At 38.1% G+C, this 18655-nt stretch overlaps 1 protein-coding gene and 1 pseudogene across 5 annotated transcripts in view; both read right to left on the bottom strand.

Moving 5' to 3' along the window:
• Asxl2 (ASXL transcriptional regulator 2) overlaps window positions 1-18655 on the bottom strand; it is a 135457-nt gene that overhangs the window by 98033 nt on the left and 18769 nt on the right. The gene's annotated exons all lie outside the window — the stretch shown is intronic.
• Window positions 22-3051, bottom strand: LOC107137448 (annotated as a pseudogene).

Below are 18655 nucleotides of genomic sequence, written 5' to 3'. Positions count from 1 at the left end.
GGGAGGGAGGGAGGGGAAAGAAACAATATGGCCATATATTTTTGACTAAAATACTACACTCTAAGGGCTGGGGTTGTGGCTCAGCGGTAGAGCTGCCTAGCGTGTGCGACGCCCTGGGTTCAAGTGTCATCACAATAAATAAATAAATAGTATTGTGACCAATTATGACTAAAAAATAAATATTTTTTAAAAGTACTACCTCTATTACCACAAGTTTAATGTGAGTGAAAAGAGTAGTTTGCAAAGCATTTACCTTACTCTAAACACAGGAGGGCAGTGTTTATCACACAAAAACTCATTCCACTAGAATTGTTTATGAAACTACAAAACACATTTTTTTTTTTTGAAGAGGAAAAATTTTTATTTCAAACAGATTCCATGGCATGCATGCTACAGCAAAGGCTGGCTGTGGCAAACAGTTTCATTTCAAACCTGCATGGATGTATAAATTATACATTACCTGGGAATGTTTAATTTTTGTTAAAATGTAGATTCAATCCAACATTACACCAATTTTTACACTATTGTAGATGCTGTATTAGTGCTAGAGGTTAAATTTTCATCAAAAAATAAGAATAACCTTACAGCTATCTACTAAGGTAATGAGCTGAGAAATTAATTCCATAGTATTGCTCTGAAAATATACCCTTAGGTTGTTAAGAGAAATTCCAGCCCCATCCAAATGCATTATTTAAAAGGGATTCTTTAGTCATCGTCTATGGTTGGCTTGATTGTCACTCCTCTTACTTGACCCATACCAATTAAACACCAATGTTTCTCAACTCTTTGGCTAAGGGCAATCTTTTCTCCTACTTCTGTGCACACAGGATTAGTCAAAACAATTTTGCCCAAATCGGCGTTGACAGCACTAACGCTCCCTCCTGTTGACAGTGATCCTATGTTCACCATGAGCACTTCATTCATAGAAAGTTTTTGGACTTTTGCTGTTTTCTTATCTCCATCAGTGCGTATACCTACAAGTCGTTTAAGCAGGAAATAGGAAATTTCCAATTCTGTGAAAATCTCAGGTAAAGCTCCAATAGCACCAAGTACCTGCCCCACCATTCTGTCAGCATGGCACAAAGTAGGGACGATTTTTGTTCCAACTCCAGTAAGACCCCCTGGAGCAGCATACTGAAGATCATTATGTTTGATAAAAAGGGATACAATTTTGGAAAAGATTGGTTTACACATGAGTTTTCCTTCACTGTCTTTGAAAATAATACCAGGTCTGACTTCTATCTCCTGGCCCACCTTTAATACTTCTTTTGGAATAAATACTACCACCAGCAACACCTCCCTTAAGGTCGTCAACTTCACAACCAGGCTTGTTAACATCAAATGACCTAATAATAAGGTCAAGGTTCTGAAGTAAAGTCTCTTGGGGTACTGGTACTTTCTTTACTATGTATACTCACAGATGACTTCAATAATGTATTTCAGCTGAGCAGAAAATGGAATACTGGGAACTCCTTCTGCTACCTTGTACAAATGCTGTTCTTTAGCCTGACAAATCAATTTTATTCTGTAGAATCAAAATATGCTTCAGTTTCATGATTTCTATAGCAGCTATGTGTTCAGAAGTCTGAGGCTGAGGACAAGATTCATTACCAGCTATCAAAGGAAGAGCTGCATCCATCACTGCTGCACCATTCAGCATAGTAGCTATCAAAATATCATGGGCAGGACAGTCAACAAAGGAAATAATAATCTGGATAATCTGAAGTTCCCTTTGGTCCCTGGAATATCTATATGAAACTCATCAGGTGTGCTACTTCCACATGACCTATAACATTCTGGCCGAGGACAACTTGGGTCATCAAGTTTATAAATCTTTGTATTAGCATATCCAAGCTTGATTGTAATGTTTCTTTCTAGTTTGTTTTTGAACCTGACAGTGTGAACTTCAGAAATGGCTTTTACAACTGTGGACTTCCCATGAGCTACATGACCAATTGTACCTATATTAATTGTGGCTTGTCTGCTGATAACTTCATGTGATAGTGGTGTCAACTTGGTAACATCCAAGGTGGCAAGATTCTGCCGAGAAAGGTGCGTCTGCCCCAGAGTCGCTCCAGCCTTGCCCCCAGCCATCTTGCCCAGAGAGGGACAAAACACAATTTTTAGAAACTACTATGTGGCAATATGAATAATCACTCAGATTTAAAATTAACACTACAGAGAAAGTACAACTAAATATGTTTTTAAAGTGCTTAATGTACTTACTTCTTAGCTTGCAGGTTCTCATTTCAGCTAACAAAAAGGATTTTAAAATTTTCTGAGACTTAAGAAAAAATCTAGGTAGCTTCTAAGATTTGAGTCCAACTCTAGCTAAATAACAATATTTAAATTGGTGCATTTATAAATTAATTCCAGATACACAAGAAGTACAGTATAAATTTTGCATAACCTAGATGATTTTATTTTATATTTAAAATGTTTAAATAAATAACATGGTAATCTTTATAAATTCCTATCAGTGTTATAAGGCTCACTTACTGTCCAAAGGCTTTAATTAGGATAAATAATTCCATAACAGTGAACCAGGAAATTTGAAAAGCAAAAAGATCAAAGTTATGCTATAGAACACACTAATGTTTAAGACCCAGAGAAAAAAACACACTAAACTAAGGAATGGTGGGGGATAGGAAGAAAACCATAACGCTTTGGTGCCTCAGAAATTATTCTAAGGGTGAGGGGTCAACATGTCAAAAGTTTACCTACTTAAAGAACAGAAATACGCGGGTGGGGCTGTAGCTCATGGGTAGAGCCCTTCGCACGTGCAAGGCCCTGAGTTTGATCCTCAGCACCACACAAAAATAAATAAATAAATAAAATGTATTTGGGGGGGGGATATACTCTTAAAAAAAAAAAGAACAGAAATACGCTGTTAGCAAGAGGAGATCTTAAGCTTTGGAAGTTCAGATTCTATTTAATCAGGAGCAAAGAAATCAGACTTGTGAGGTCTTAGCACTGAATGAAAGTCTATTATAGATGGAATAGAAAGATAAAACAACTCTTCAAGAACAGTGAAGGTGGGGCTGGGTTTGTGGCTCAGTGGTATCATGCTCGCCTAGCATGCATGAGACACTGGGTTCAATCCTCAGCACCACATAAATGTAAAATAAAGATATTGTGTCCACCTAAAACTAAAAAATAAATATTAAAAAAAAAAAAAAGAATAGTGAAGGAAATGGGAAAAGTCAAGGAATGACTTTTGTCAAGAGCTGAACAAGTTTCCTATACTGGGATAAAAGGAAACCCAAGTAAACCAAACTATCCCAATTCTCCCTGTCCTAACATGAGAAGCAAATTAGGTTCAGATACAGTTTTTGATAAATTCATTATCATTTTGATTAAGCTCATTAGAACTTGTGCTACTTAAGATGTTACACTTGGAAACAAAATGAATTCAGAGGATATGGTATTCCTCACCTACCGAACTTACTATATATATATACTCTCTCACTATGGAAGTTTAGGAGCTAAGCACATGATAAAAACAAAAAATATCTGGAATTGAGACAGAAGGGATAACCAATATAGCCAAATACCCTCATAGGAAAGAGGGTAAGGGGCCCTACCAGACTGCGGAGCAGTATCTGTTGATCACTACCTCTGTCCAGTGATACACTCTTCCATGTGGCTTCTATGACACCAGCCTCTCCTTGGTTCCTTCCTACCTCTGTACCAGCAACTTTTTCATTCTCCACAATCTTATAACATTTACCCATCTTCAGGATTCTCTTCTCTTCAAAACTGCAACTCTCCTTAGGCATTTCACCCTCCAATGGTTTCAAAAATAATTATGCTCCTATAGTAGCATCCAATATATCCCTAGTACTGCCTTTCACACTCTATTTTTTGTAGCTGCACTTTAGTTTACTTGTCTTCCCCATTAGCATGTATGCTCCATGAGGGCTAGGACCACCTGTCTTGCACATCTAGTATTACCAATGCCCATCACAGAGATTAAAACATCTGATAATTTACTGATGGAATCTGGAACATGGGTGGCAAGATTAGCCTTAAACAACATTAAAAATGCCTATTTTTTTAACAGAAATTAAAGATAAAAGTTAAGGGCAAATACAAATAAGTTTATAGACTGGGGGACAGAAATTTTAATGTATTAAGAAGTGAGGGGTTGGGGTTGTGGCTCAGTGGTAGAGCACTTGCCTCACAATGTGAGGCCCTGGGTTCGATTCTCAGCACCACATATAAATAAAATAAATAAAGGTCCATCAACAACTAAAAAAATAAAAAATAAAAAAAATAAAGAAGGGAGTACATGGAGGGGCTGGGATGGTGGCTCAATGGCAGAGCGTTTGCCTAGCATGTGAGGCACTGGGTTCAATTCTCAGCACTACATATAAAAACATAAAAAATAAAGGTATTTAAAAAAAAAGGGAGTGAGTACATGTAAATACTGATCTATACAAAGAGGCACCCATGGATATACAGAGAATACACACACTGGCTTCAAAAGCTCAGATGTACAGATTTTACCTAAAGGTCTCTCAATTCTGAAAGCTCTACAAGTCACCCTGATTTAGTCCATTCTTATCTTGTATTCTTTTTACCTGATTATCTGAGAAGTCTAGTTCTCAAGGAAAAAAAAAAAAAATCTCTCAAGACAATCTCCCAAAACTCTAAATTTAGACTTAGTAACAATAAGAGTTAATACTGGAGTGGGGTGCAGTGACGCAAACCTGTAATCCCAGCAGCTCAGGAGGCTGAGGCAGGAAGATCATGAGTTCAAAGCCAGCTTCAGCAAAGATGAGGCGCTACGCAACTCAGTGAGACCCTGCCTCTAAATAAAATACAAAATAGGGCTAGAGGTGTGGTTCAGTGACCTCAATACCAAAAAAAAAAAAGGGTTAATACTGGGGCTGGATTTGCTCAGGAGTAGAGCGCTTTGCATAGCACATGTGAGGCACTAGGTTCGATACTCGGCACCACATAAAAATAAATAAAGGTATTGTGTCCATCTACAACTAAAAATACTTTTGAAAAAAAGTGAATTACTCAACTAGCTTTAAAGTGCCCAGTACTATTCTAAGTGCTTTACATATATTGGCTCATTTAATCTTTATAATAATATGATATAGATATTATAATCCATTTTTCCATGTTAAAACTGAGGCACAGGCCAGGCATGGTAGAGCACGCCTCTAATCCCAACGGCTTGGGAAGCTGAGGCAGGAGGATTGCAAGTTCAAAGCCAGCTTCAGCAACAGTGAAGTGCTATGCAACTCAGTGAGAACCTGTCTCTAAATAAAATATAAAATAGGGCTGGGGATGTGGCTCAGTGGTCAAGTGCCCCTGAGTTCAATCCCCAGTACCAAAAAAACAAAAACAAAAAACTGAGGCACAGAGAAATTAAGTAACTTGTCCAAAATCACATCTGCTAATAAATGACAGAGCTACTCCTCCTGCTCAGTTGCCAACTCTGAGCCCCCTAGATGTTACAGGTCTTCAAAGAGATAAGCCAAGCATTTGGGTGACAAGGTAATTACACTGGACCTGTTTCATTCTGAAGGGGACAGGAATCTGGAATAGTTGTCAGAGGAGTTTGCCCTCCCTGCTTTCTGTGCCTCCGTCAGCACCACTAGCCAGGGATATGTGATTTTATTAACATGGGGCATAAAATCACCTCAGACCTAGTGACCCTTTTTAGGCAAAAGCAAGTATAACAATGGACTCTGATAACTGATATCACCAGACACTATATCAATAAGCAGTAAACCTGAGAGAAGACTGGAAATGACCTCTAAAATGTAGTAAATGCATCCTTAAAGTACATACAATACAGAGGTATGAATGGAATAGGCTTGGCCCCAAATAACACAATTTATTTCTCATCTCTGCAATTTCAGGCTCTGTTAGGGTTAGAGATCCTTAACCCCAGAATGAAACATTTTTATCAGAGAACCTTTAATCTGAATCTGAACTTAACAACTACTGGTTATTTTGGTTCATGATAATGAAGGAGACAACAAAAAAGGAGTTATTACACTGGAGAAGTAATTGACCACAGGAGTTTAACCTAGTACATGTAGTTCCTAGTGCTTCCACACCTAGTAAAAGCAGGCAACTGCAGACCAAGGCCAAGGCATGATAAGGAAAAGGCAAACATATTCAGACTCCTCAGGAATAACGATCTCAGGCAAGCACCTTGATCAGTTCAAGTCTAATAAAGACTAGGGAAATCTAGAATGGCTGATGGTAGAAAGAGATAGTGAGTATCAAAGTGGTCTTGAAATAAGCTGCTGCAGCAGAGACTACAGTTTGTTCCACTAACCTTCTTAAGATACTACTGCCACACTTGCTGTCTACACTTGGTGACGAGAGGACTCCATGTGGAGCACAACCTATGTAAGGAACAAACTATCGCAGTCTTTCTTATCCTGCAACACCATTGACGCTGATTTTCACTGTAGCTATGAGACAGCATCTTTTATGCTACCAACATCCCACCTTTGCTCATGCTGCTTTCTGTAGATGACATACCTTTTCCATTCCTTTTTATACCTGAAAGTTTATCTGTCTTATAAAATATAGCAAAGACTTTAAAAACACCTAAGATTCTATTCTTTGAGGGCTGACAATCGCCTAGGCACCTTATACACTAAACAGCTAAGAAGGTTAAGTGATACACTTGTCTGAAAGTAATTTGGTAACATGTGACTTCACAAGCTTTCAAAGATTGACATCTCCTACCCAGTAACTTTCCTTGTAGTGATCTATAAAAGCAGAATGGCAGAAACCCATAGGAGGTCTAGGCAGGAGGGTTTTGTTGTTTGTTTGTTTGTTTAAGTTGTAGTTGAACACAATACCTTTATTTTGTTTATTTACTTTTATGTAGTGCTGAGGATCGAACCCAGGGCCTGGCATATGCTAGGCGAATACTCTACCACTGAACCACAACCCCAGCCCCTAGGCAGGAGGATTTTTGCAGAATTAGTAACAGTTATGGAAATAAACAAATCTAAATACCCAAAATTAAGACAACAAAATAAATTAACTCCCCTTCCAAAGAGTTAAAGAGCAAATCTCTTTAACTAAGGGAAGTTAAATAGACACCTTCATCTGTACCCCTCAAATGTGAGACCACAGACTCCTCATTTGTGCCCCTAAAATTAGACAATGTCTGAAACATAGAAGGAACTAAATTGAAAACTGATATATTGGGCTGGGGTGTGGCTCAATGGCAGAGCACTTGCCTAGCAGGTAACAAATAAAATTAAGGTATTTTGTCCATCAACAATGGAAGAAAGGAGGGAAGGAGGGGAGGAAAGGTGGGAGGGAGGGGAGGAGAGAGGAGAGAGGAGAGAGGGAGGGAGGAAAGGAGGGAGGAAGGAGATACATTATCATAAAAAGTATTCTGGGTGGAGGTGGGGGTGTAGCTCAGTGGTAGGGCTCTTGCCTAGAATGCACAAAGCCCTGGGTTCAATTCCCAGCACAGCAAACATGTATGTGTGTATTTTTTAAGACTTTTTTTTCATTTGTTCTGTTTAAATATACGCGACAGTAAAGTATATTTTGAAATATCACACATATATGGAGTATAACTTAGGATCCCCTTCTTTGTATATTTTTTAAAGCAGAGTTTTCAATGATGAAGAAGTGGTTATGATATGCAAAACTAAATACAAAATACTGAAGGATTATAAACAACCAGGTGTTGCAGCGCATGCCTATAGTAATCCCAGCTAGTAGGCTGAACTGAGGGAAGAGGATTCCAGGTTCAAGGAAGACTCTGCCTCAAAATAAAAACAAAAAGGCTGGGGATGTATTCAGTGGTCGAGAGTTTGCCCAGCATGCATGAGGCCCTGGGTTTAATCCCCAGTACTGAACATTTTTTTTTTTAAGTATTACCAATATATGTCCAAATGTTAATAGTATGACCTTAGATCAAAGTATTAATTTATAATCAAAGCTCATGATAGGGCTGGGGATTCAGTTCAGGTAAAAGAGTGCTTGCCTTGCATGCACAAGGCCATGGGTTCAATCCCCAGCACCACAAAACAAACAAACAAAAAAGCTTATGATAAACAGGTTTCAGAATCATATATAGTTATTTACTGTATATATCTTTTTGGGGAGGAAGATTCATAACTCTCATCAAATTCCAAAAGGGAACTATGGCCATTAAGTGTAATTATATAATACAATTAAGATTACTGGGGCTGGGGATGTGGCTCAAGCAGTAGCGCGCTCGCCTGGCATGCGTGCGGCCCGGGTTCGATCCTCAGCACCACATACAAACAAAGATGTGTGCGCCGAAAACTAAAAAACAAATATTGGAAGATTCTCTCTCTCTTTAAAAAAAAAAAATAATAATAAGATTACTTTTTCCCTGCTTCTTTGCTTTTCTGTTTTCAAACTTTCCACAACCCACATCAGTCAGACAATTGTTGGAAGAGAGGAAGAACTTAAAGTATCCATAATTCACAAAAACAAATGACAAATCTCTAACAAAAAAGTTTAAAAACCCTAATTCTAAGACATTGCCTTAAAACATTCCTTACCTAGGAACATAATAGTTTCATGTTGTCTTAAAGAACCAACTTTGATCCACACTAGAAGATCAAGATTTCATACTAGGTTCAGTCAACCAAAAAGAAGGGATATGGGTAGGAAACCAACAATGTTAGTATCACTCTACAAAACAATCTCAGTAAAAGGACTTGATGTTTAAGGTAAAAAGTGAGCTTTAAAACCTAGGGATGTTGGGCCACTCCTGATAAAAATATGGACTAAAATACATACTTTAAACATGGAGCTGGTAAGGTTGGGGCTGTAGCTCAGTGGCAGAGTGCTTGCCTAGCACGTGCAAAGCATTGGGTTCAACCCTCAGCACCATATAAAAATAAACAAATAAAGGCATTCTGTCCATTTGCAACTACAAAAAAAAAATTTTTTTTTTTTTTTTAATGGAGCTGGTATAGAAATCTCAGGTCCTAATTAGTGTTAGGCTACATCTCTCATTCCAACTTTCCCTATACTACAATTCTCACTTGTGACTATATGGTATAAAAGCTGATGAATAATAATTTTGATTTTAAAAATGTAAATTTAAATTTATGGCTGGGGATATAGCTCAGGTGGTCGAGTGCTTGCCTCACACACACAAGGCCCTGGGTTCCCAGCACCACCAAAAAAAAAAAAAAAAGTAACTTTAAACTCTTCAGAAATTTTTTTTTTTAATAATCTATTTGAACAAACATTTAAGCATTACTATAGTTCCATTAACTAGCGAGTCAGGTAATACGCACTGTATTAAGACTAACCAAATATACACTATACTGTCTTCAACACCTTATTGTCACTGGATTAAAGTAATCCAATTCTATTACCCCTCAATTATGATTCTCATGAATTCCTCTGTTAGTTGCAGACTTCAGTTAAAATGACATTTGCTCCCTAGACCCGCTATCAATACTTTTTTTGGTTGGGGGTATTTGGGGCACTACAGAGAACTGAACCCAGGGACACTCTTACCACTGAACTAGATTCCCAGCCCTTTTAATTTTTAAATTTTAATCTTTAAATTTTAAATTGCTGAGGCTGACCTCGAACTTGCAATCCTCCTGCCTCATCATCCTGCCTTGCTGAGATTACAGATGAGTTGCTGGGATTACAGGCATGTACCACCATGCCCACACATTCAGTGGCAAAGTGCTTGCCTAGCATATGTGAGGCCTTTAGTTCTAGTCCCAGCACTTCAACAAAATAAATAAATAATACTTTTTAAGAGTACAGACCACTTTGAGAGTCTGATGATAGGTTAAAAAAAAATCTTTCTCAGTCAAAAGTGTTATTTTTATTGGTAAAAAAAATACTTTTTAAAGGTACAGATGACTTTGACAGCCTGATGATAGGAAAACCTTTCTCAGTTAAAAGTATAATTATTATTGGTAGTTGCTACTGAGGCCACAGACCCTATGATGCTTAAGGTATGCTGTGTTCTTAGCAATTTAAGGATATTCAATTTTTTGGGGGGGTGGGGTACTGGGGTTTGAACCTAGGAGCACTTAACCACTGAGCTACATTCCCAGCCCCTTATTTTTTTTTTTTTTAAGACAGGGTCTCACTAAGATGCTTAGGGTCTCACTAAATTGCTAAGGCTTTGAACTTGCAATCCTCCTGCATCAGATTCCCAAGGTGCTAAAATTATAGGCATGTACCACAACGCCCAGCCCATTCAACATTCTTGTGAGAAAAAGATTCATTCCCTCCTCTGTGCTCACTCTACAAAGTGGGAACCAACACTAACAGTAAAGCATTAGCACTTTCCATCCTCCTGGCCACAGTAACTGGTTTAGAAATGGGCAAGCTCAAGCCAAGGCAGGAGTACAACGAGATGAAATAGTTTTTTATTTTCACTCCAGCAGCCACTGGACTTAAACATGATGACATGAGGCTGAAGCCAACAGATTTCTTGGTCCATTAAGGCCCAAAGCAACATCCTAAAGCAGAAAAAAGAAAAAAAAATCTTTATGATGCTTCTATTTAAACAGTGAATTCAACCATATCTAAAGTTCCTCCTTGAGATTTTTTCAGTAACAAACCAATAAATTCCCTTTTCTTCCTTCTACCACTGTGGGATAGGTTTTCTACTACTTTCGAAACAGTTCTTAAAATAGTGCCCATTATCCATACAACAAGATTAAGGGCTGGGGTTGTGGCTCAGTGGTAGAGTGCTCGCCTAGCATGCATGAGGCACTGGGTTCAATCCTCAGCACCACATAAAAATAAAATAATGATATTGTGCCCACCAAAAACTAAAATATATTAAAAAAAAAAAAAGAAGAAGAAGAAGAAAGAAAGAAAGAATTTTTGGGCTGGGGATGTACCTCAATGGCAGAGTGCTTGCCTAGTACCTAAAGACCTGGGTTCAATCTCCAGCACTAGGGGTAAAAAAGTGGAATAGAGGCCATATCTATACACAGAATCCACACAGAGAGATTAACATAAAATTAACTATGCTGAATAGGCTGGCAATAATTAGAGCCTACTAGTCAGAAAAAAAGCTCTCAACCATACAAGCAAAAAAATAAAATTTTCACATGCTGTTTTATTTAAGTTTTGCAAATTATCAAACTATTTGATGAAATATTCCCAAAAACCAGTCAAAGAAATGCTTTGAAGCTACCAGGACAAGGCAATTGTCTCTGAAAAGCACTTTTCCAGATGTCAAACATAATCAGTGCTTCCACATTCTTGCTCACAACAACCAAGCCCAGATAAAATCTCACCTCTCCTGGGAGGTGTGCTCTCATCCTCAATGCCACTCTTCCTTTTCAACTACCTTAAAGTGGGCAACCGCAGTAATTAATTGATCATTTTTTATTGTAACAAGTTATCTTTCCAAATAATAATAATAATAGAATTGCATGTAGGGTATGCACACACAAACACAGTCATAAACAAAGTCTAAAGAAAAATGGGGGGAGGATTAGAAAACATCACACATGGGCTGGGGATGTGGCTCAAGCGGTAGCGCGCTCGCCTGGCATGTGTGCGGCCTGGGTTCGATCCTCAGCACCACATACAAACAAAGATGTTGTGTCCACGGAAAAACTAAAAAATAAATATTAAAAAAATTTTTAGAAAAAAGAAAACATCACACATAGACAAGTACATAAGTACTTAAAGTGGGCAACCGCAGCAATTAATTGATCATTTTTTATTGTAACTAGTTATCTTTCCACATAATGAAATGTACTTATTGAGGCAAAATAGCCAAGATTTTACTCAAGACAGAACTAGAAGGAAGCCTTCTGAAGTAGAGAAGGGCAACTAAACAGAGATTTACTGAATTTTATCTTCCTTTGCAGAGAAAACTGTTTTCTCTGTATGTTTAACACTGCTACCACTATGCACAGCACACTCCCAGAGGCGCAATGATTTCTGTTTAAAGCTCCAATTCAAATATGGAATAAAATTCTCTTTTCTATGTCTGCCATTGCATGTTTAAAAGAAAAAAGCAAACGCAATGCTAAAAGAGAACATTACTAAACAGTGAAGGAAAGTTGTACAATAGAAGGAAGGGAAATAAAATACAACTTGCAGTCACTTTTACATGACCAGGTTTCTGAATTCATCATAATGACCTTCTAAATATCAATACTCCCTTTACTCCAGCTCACAAGTATTAAGAGACATCTATTTCTTCTTAGTTTAAAAACAAAACAAAACAAAAAAAAGTGTGTCATTGCCTGGCATGATGGCACAGACTTGTAATCCAGAAGGCAGGAAGATCACAAATTCAAGGCCAGCCCCAGCAACTTAGGCACACTGCCTCAAAATAAAAATTAAAATTAAAAAAATCTGGGGATGTAGCTCAAAAACAAAGTACCCCGGGTTCAATTCCCAGTGGGGGGAGTTATCTTTTCAAGGTCAGTGAACACATTACATAATAATGACACCACAAACTAAAACAAGTAGGAAGAAAAGACTAGGGGAAAAAAATAAGTATGGTGAAATATCAATGATGTTTGCCACTGAGTAAAAGATTTGGATGATTTTTCTCCTTTTTTACCCTCCCTACACTTCTAATCATGTAGGAGTAATATTTTAACCTAGAAGTTGTTTCATTTTTAGGTAATCAAGTCTTGACTTTAATGGATTCTATCTTACTTTTATTAAGCCTGCTTTCAAAAAAAATGAGACAAAACCGAGAATCTTATAAGGAAAAATATTTACAAATGTGACAAAAAACATAATAAACATGAGGCCGGGCACAGTGGTGCATGTCTGTAATCCCAAAGGCTCAAGAGGATGAGACAAGAGGATCCCAAGTTCAAAGCCAGCCTCAGCAAAAGCGAGGTGCTAAGCAACTCAGAGAGATCTTATCTCTAAATAAAATACAAAATAGGGCTGAGGATGTGGTCAGTGGTCGAGTCCCCCTGAATTCAAGAGCCAAAATAATAATAATAATAATAATAATAATAATAATAATAATAATAGAAATGCATGTAGGGTATGCATACACAAACATAGTCATAAACAAAGTCTAAAGAAAAATGGGAGGAGGATTAGAAAACATATCACACATAGACAAAGCTGTAACAAATCAATGAGAAAAACACCAACAATTCAAAGAACTGGCAAAGGATAAAGAAACAATTCAGAGAAACAGAAACAGAAGTGGCCAATTAACATCTAAAAAAGATGCTAAACCACAGCCATATAAACATATGAAATCAAAATAAAAAAACAGATTTTTTTCATCTAGTGACTTACCATAGGTACAAAGAGCTATCCTCCAATGATGTAAAATCTTATATCCCTTTTGAGCACAACTGGGCACTCTTCAGCCTTAACTGGACAACCTTTGACCCATCAAGTTCAACACAAAAATTAATTACGATACTGCTACAAGTACGTAAAAAATATGTAAATAATATTTCCTGAAGCCATATTTGTAACATTATAAATCTGGACATGATCTGAATTCCCCTTAGGAACTAGTAAATCAGACTGCTGAGTAACCAAATAACAAATGAATATGCCTCCATCAAAAAGAGGACCAGAGCCAGAGCTGGGCGTGATGGCACAGGTCTGTAATTCCAGCAACTCAGGAGGCTCAGGAAGGAGGATCTCAAATTCAAGGTTAACCTCAGCAATGTGGCAAGGCCCTAAGCAACTTAGCTCCTGGGTCTGGAAAAGGATTTTTAAAAAGCTGGGCAGGGGAATTAAGGCTCAGTGATAAAGCAACCCTGGGTTCAATAACTGGTACCAAAAAAAAAAGAAAGAAAGAACAAACAAATGGTACTATATAAAAAATTAAAACTTCTGTGTATCAAAGGATGCAATCAACATCATGAAAAGACAACTAATAAGTCATCTGATAAGGGATGTACAAATACATGAAGAACTCCTACAAGTCCACAACAAAACAAATAACCCAAATCAAAAATGGGCAAAGAATTTGAATTGAAATTTCTCCAAAAATGATATACAAATGGCTAAAAACATAGAAAAAGATGCTCAACATCACTAATCATTAGGGAAATGCAAATCGAAAACACAAGTTATCATTTCATATTGATTATAATGGCTGCTATCAAAATTACAAAATAAAACAATGTAGGTGTGCAGGGCTAATGGGAATATAAAATGATGCCGACAAATAGAAAGTAAAAATAGTATGGCAGTCCCTCAAAAAATTAAAAATGGAGCTGGGCATGGTGTTGCACACCTATACTCCCAGCTACCTAGGAGGCTGAGGAAGATGGATCACAAGTACAAAGCCAGCCTCAGCAACTCAGTGAGGCCTCCAAAACACAGTAAGACCCTGTCTCAAAATCAAACATAAAAAGGGCTGGGAATATGGCTCAGGGGTTAAACACCCATGGGCTCAATCCCTGTTACTAGAAATAATTCATTAATCAATCAATTAATTAAAATGGATATATAATCTCATAATACCATTTCTGGGCATATATACAAAAGAAAACAATTCAAAGTAGGGTCTCAAAAATATATTTATACACCCATGGTCATAACAGCATTATATCAAAAGCCAAAATGTGTAAGCAAACCAAGTGTCCATAAATGTCTAAAAGAATAAATGTAATATATACACACAATGGAATATTATTCAATCTTTAAAAAAAATCTGGCTGGACAAGGTAGTACAGATCTATAATACCAGCTACTTGGGAGGCTAAGGCAGGAGGATCACAAGTTCAAAAACAGCCTGAGCAATTTAGTGAGACCCTGCCTCAAAAATAAAAAATAAAATGGGCTAGGGAAGTAGCTCAGAGGTAGAACACCCCTGGATTCATTTCCCCCATAGTACGGGGTGGGGGATTCTGATACCTACTACAACACAGGTTCCCCCCTCCCCCCCCGTACCAGGGATTGAACCCAGGGGTGCCTAATCACTAAGCCACAACCCCATCCCTTTTTTGAGACAGTGTCTCCCTAAGTTGCACAGAGTCTCACTAAATTGCTAAGACTAATTCTGAACTTGCAAATCTTCCTGCCTCACTTCTCAAATGGTTGGGATTAAATCTTGAAAACATTATGTTAAGTGCAATGAGTCAGTTGCAAAAAACAAATACTGCATGTTTTCACTCTGATGAGGTCTTCAGAGTCAAACTCAGAAATGAAAAGTAGAATAGTGGTTATCAGGAGTTGAGGAAGAGAGAAAAAAGTTGTTTAATGGGTATAAAGTTTCCATTTGCAGATAAAAGTTAAGAGATCAGTTGTACAAGAATGGGAATATAATTGACACCTCGACATTTATAAAATGGTTAAATGGGTGTGGTGATGCACACCTGTAATCCCAATGACTCAGGAGATGGGCAGGAGGATGACGAGTTTGTCAAAGCCATCCTCAGCAATTTAGCATGGCCCTAAGCAACTTAGCAAGACCCTGTCTCAAAAGAAAAAAAAAGGGGGGTGGGGGTGGGCTGGAGAAGTAGCTCAGTTGTTCAACACCCCTGGGTTCAATCCCTTGTACCAGGAAAAAAAAAAAGTTAAGACAGCAAATGTTATGTTATGATACACTGCCCATGATTCTAGAAAGAGTTATATGGATAAAGAGAGAGAGAGTAAAAAGTTAATAAGATCTAGGTAGTGAGTATGTGAATACTCACTGTAAAAATCTTTCAAATTCACCACAGGGTTTTAAACATTTTTAAATGTTTTGAGAAACAAACCATAGTGCTCTACATACAGATATGCAAACATAATCGCATATTATGAAAAATGAAAGCTGCAGAACTGTAATAGCTTAACTTCTTAAATTATTAAAGGAAGAGAGCACTATATGTATGTAAAGAAAATGTTTGAATATATACCTTAGGAACCATTAGCAGTGTTTACAACTCTGAAAAGATGGAATTGTCTTTTTTTTGGGGGGGGGGGGTAAAATATGTTTTTAGTTGTAGATGGACACAATACCTTTATTTTGTTTATTTGTTTATGTGGTGCTGAGGATCGAACCCAGTGCCTCACACATGCTAGGCAAGGGCTCTACCACTGAGCCTTGGCCCCAGCCCCTGGAACTGTCTTTATACTCTGAAGTATTTGGGTTATTTTAAGCCACAACATCCATTACTTTTATTGTAAACATACATTTATATAGCCCAATACATACTACCTCTCTCACCACCACAAAGCAAATATTTATTTACCTTATTGGCACCTACTTTTGGGGTTTTTGTTTATTTGTTTGGTAGCAAGGATTGAACCCAAAGGTGTTTTACCATTGAGCTATTTCCCCAGCTCTTTTTATTTTGACACACGGCTTCCCTAAATTGCTCAGGGCCTCCATGAATTGCTGAGGCTGGCTTTGAATGCATGACCCTTCTGCCTCAGCCTCCCGAACTGCTGGGATTACAGGTGTATGCCACCACCCACAGTTTATGGCTTTTTTTTTTTTAGTTGTAGTTGAACACAATACCTTTTATTTTTTTTATTTTTATGTGGTGCTGAGGATTGAACCCAGCACCTCACGCCTGTTAGGCAAGCGCTCTACCACTGAGTCACAACCCCAGCCCCAGTTTATGGCTTTTTTAAACAGAAAAAATCCCAATCCTTCTTTAATTTATATCAGAATACAGTATGAAGCATGCATGTAATTTTCTTCCTCCAGATAATTAGGTTTCTCAAGGACTACCTACATACACTTAAACAGTGAATTCCTGCATATATTTGACCATTTGACTTTAAAACCTAGTCTAGTGAGCCTTTTCCATTCTCACATCAGTACCATGCTATGCTGCTTTATTTACTGTATCTCTGCAATACATTTTAATATCAAGCACTACAAACTCTATCTCCCTGTACTACTTTAAAAAAAAAAAAAAAGGTACTTAAGCCAGGTACGGTGGCACACCCATATCCCAGCAGTTCAGAAGGCTGAGGCAGGAGGATCGCAAGTTCAAAGCCAGCCTTAGCAACTTAGCAACACCCTAAGCAATTTAGCAAAACCCTTGCAAAATTTTTTAATTTCAAAAAGGAATAGTGACTGTTATAGTTTGGACAAAAGCTCCTGTCAATGCAGAGGTGAGGCGATTAGATTATGAGAGCTCCTGGGGCCATCCTAACTGGATAGTTAGGCAAGTGGGGCCTGGCTGGAGGAGGTGGGTCACTGGAGGCATGCCCTGGAAGTGTACATCATCCTGGGGGCCCCTTCCCCTTTCACTAGATTTCTGCTTCCTGAGCCCACCATGAGCTGAGGAACTTTTCTCTTCTGGCCCTTCCCCTATGATGTGTTGCCTCAATTTATTCCTAGAGCAATGGAGTCGGCCATCTAAGGACTGAAAACTCTGAAATCATGAGCACCAAATAAACTTTTCCTCCTCTAAGTTGTTCTCATCAGATATTTTGGCCACAACATTATCTAAAATGAAAACAGGAAGATCACAATTCTAGGCCAATCTGGGCAACTTAGTAAAACTCTATTTCAAAAGTTTAAAAGGGGGCTGGAGAGATGACTCATTGGTAAGAGCATTTCCCTAGCATGCTGGAAGCCATAGTTTCAATCCCAGCACTTGAGGAAGAGGGGGGGACCTCAAAAATTTAAGAGGGATAGTGCACTGATAAAGTACTTGTCGAACATGTGTAAGGCCCTGAGTTTGATTCCCAGTACTTAGGGTAAAAAAAGAATAAAAGGAAAAGGAAAGAAAATTACAGGTCAGGGATGGTGGTGTACACCTGTAATCACAACAACTCAGGAGGCTGAAGCAGGAGGATTCCAAGTTCAAGCCCAGCCTGGGCAACTTAGCAAGACCCTGCCTCAAAATAAAATAAAAAGGGCAAGGGATGCAGCAGCTCAGGGAAGAATGTCCCTGGGTTCAATCCCCAACACCACAAAAACAAATAACAGAAAAATTTACTATGTGAAAAGTATGAAGCACTATAACCAAATGAGATTTTTTTCCCAGGAATGCAAAGGCGTTTTAACACTAATTGAGTTGAAAATTGATGTCACCCAACATATTGGCAGTCGATATAAGTCAAATGATTCCATCAATTCACAATGCATTGGAAAAAATCCATCACAACTCAAAAGTTTAAAAACACATGGCAGGGCTAGGGTTGTGGCTCAGTGACAGAGTGCTTGCCTAGTATATGTGAGGCACTAGGTTCAATCCTCAGCACCACATAGAAATAAATAAATTAACAAACAAATAAATAAAAGAAATAGAGGTGTTATGTCCATCTACAACTAAAAATAATTAAAACAAAACACATAATAAACTAAAAGGAATTTCCTCAACCAGATTATAGGTGTTTACAAAAAAACCTACAAAAGTCAGAATATTAATTATGAAGAACTATTCCCTAAAATCAGAAAGAAAATATTCATAAATCACATATGCAACTAAGGACTTCTATCTAGAATACATGAAGAATTAAAACACAACAGCAAAGCCAGGCATGGTGGCACATGCCCATAATCCCGGCTCAGGGGCTGAGGCAGGAAGATCGCGAGTTCAAAGCCAGCCTCAGGGGCTGGGGATGTGGCTCAAGCGGTAGCGCGCTCGCCTGGCATGCGTGCGGCCCGGGTTCGATCCTCAGCACCACATACAAACAAAGATGTTGTGTCTGCCGAAAACTAAACAATAAACATTAAAAAATTCTCTCTCTCTCTCTCTCTCCCCCCCTCCCTCTCCTCTCTCTCTTT

This window comes from Marmota marmota, unplaced genomic scaffold (assembly GCF_001458135.2).
Source record: "Marmota marmota marmota unplaced genomic scaffold, marMar, whole genome shotgun sequence".
NCBI classification, from domain to species: domain Eukaryota; kingdom Metazoa; phylum Chordata; class Mammalia; order Rodentia; family Sciuridae; genus Marmota; species Marmota marmota.
This window is presented reverse-complemented; position numbering and strand designations above follow the sequence as displayed.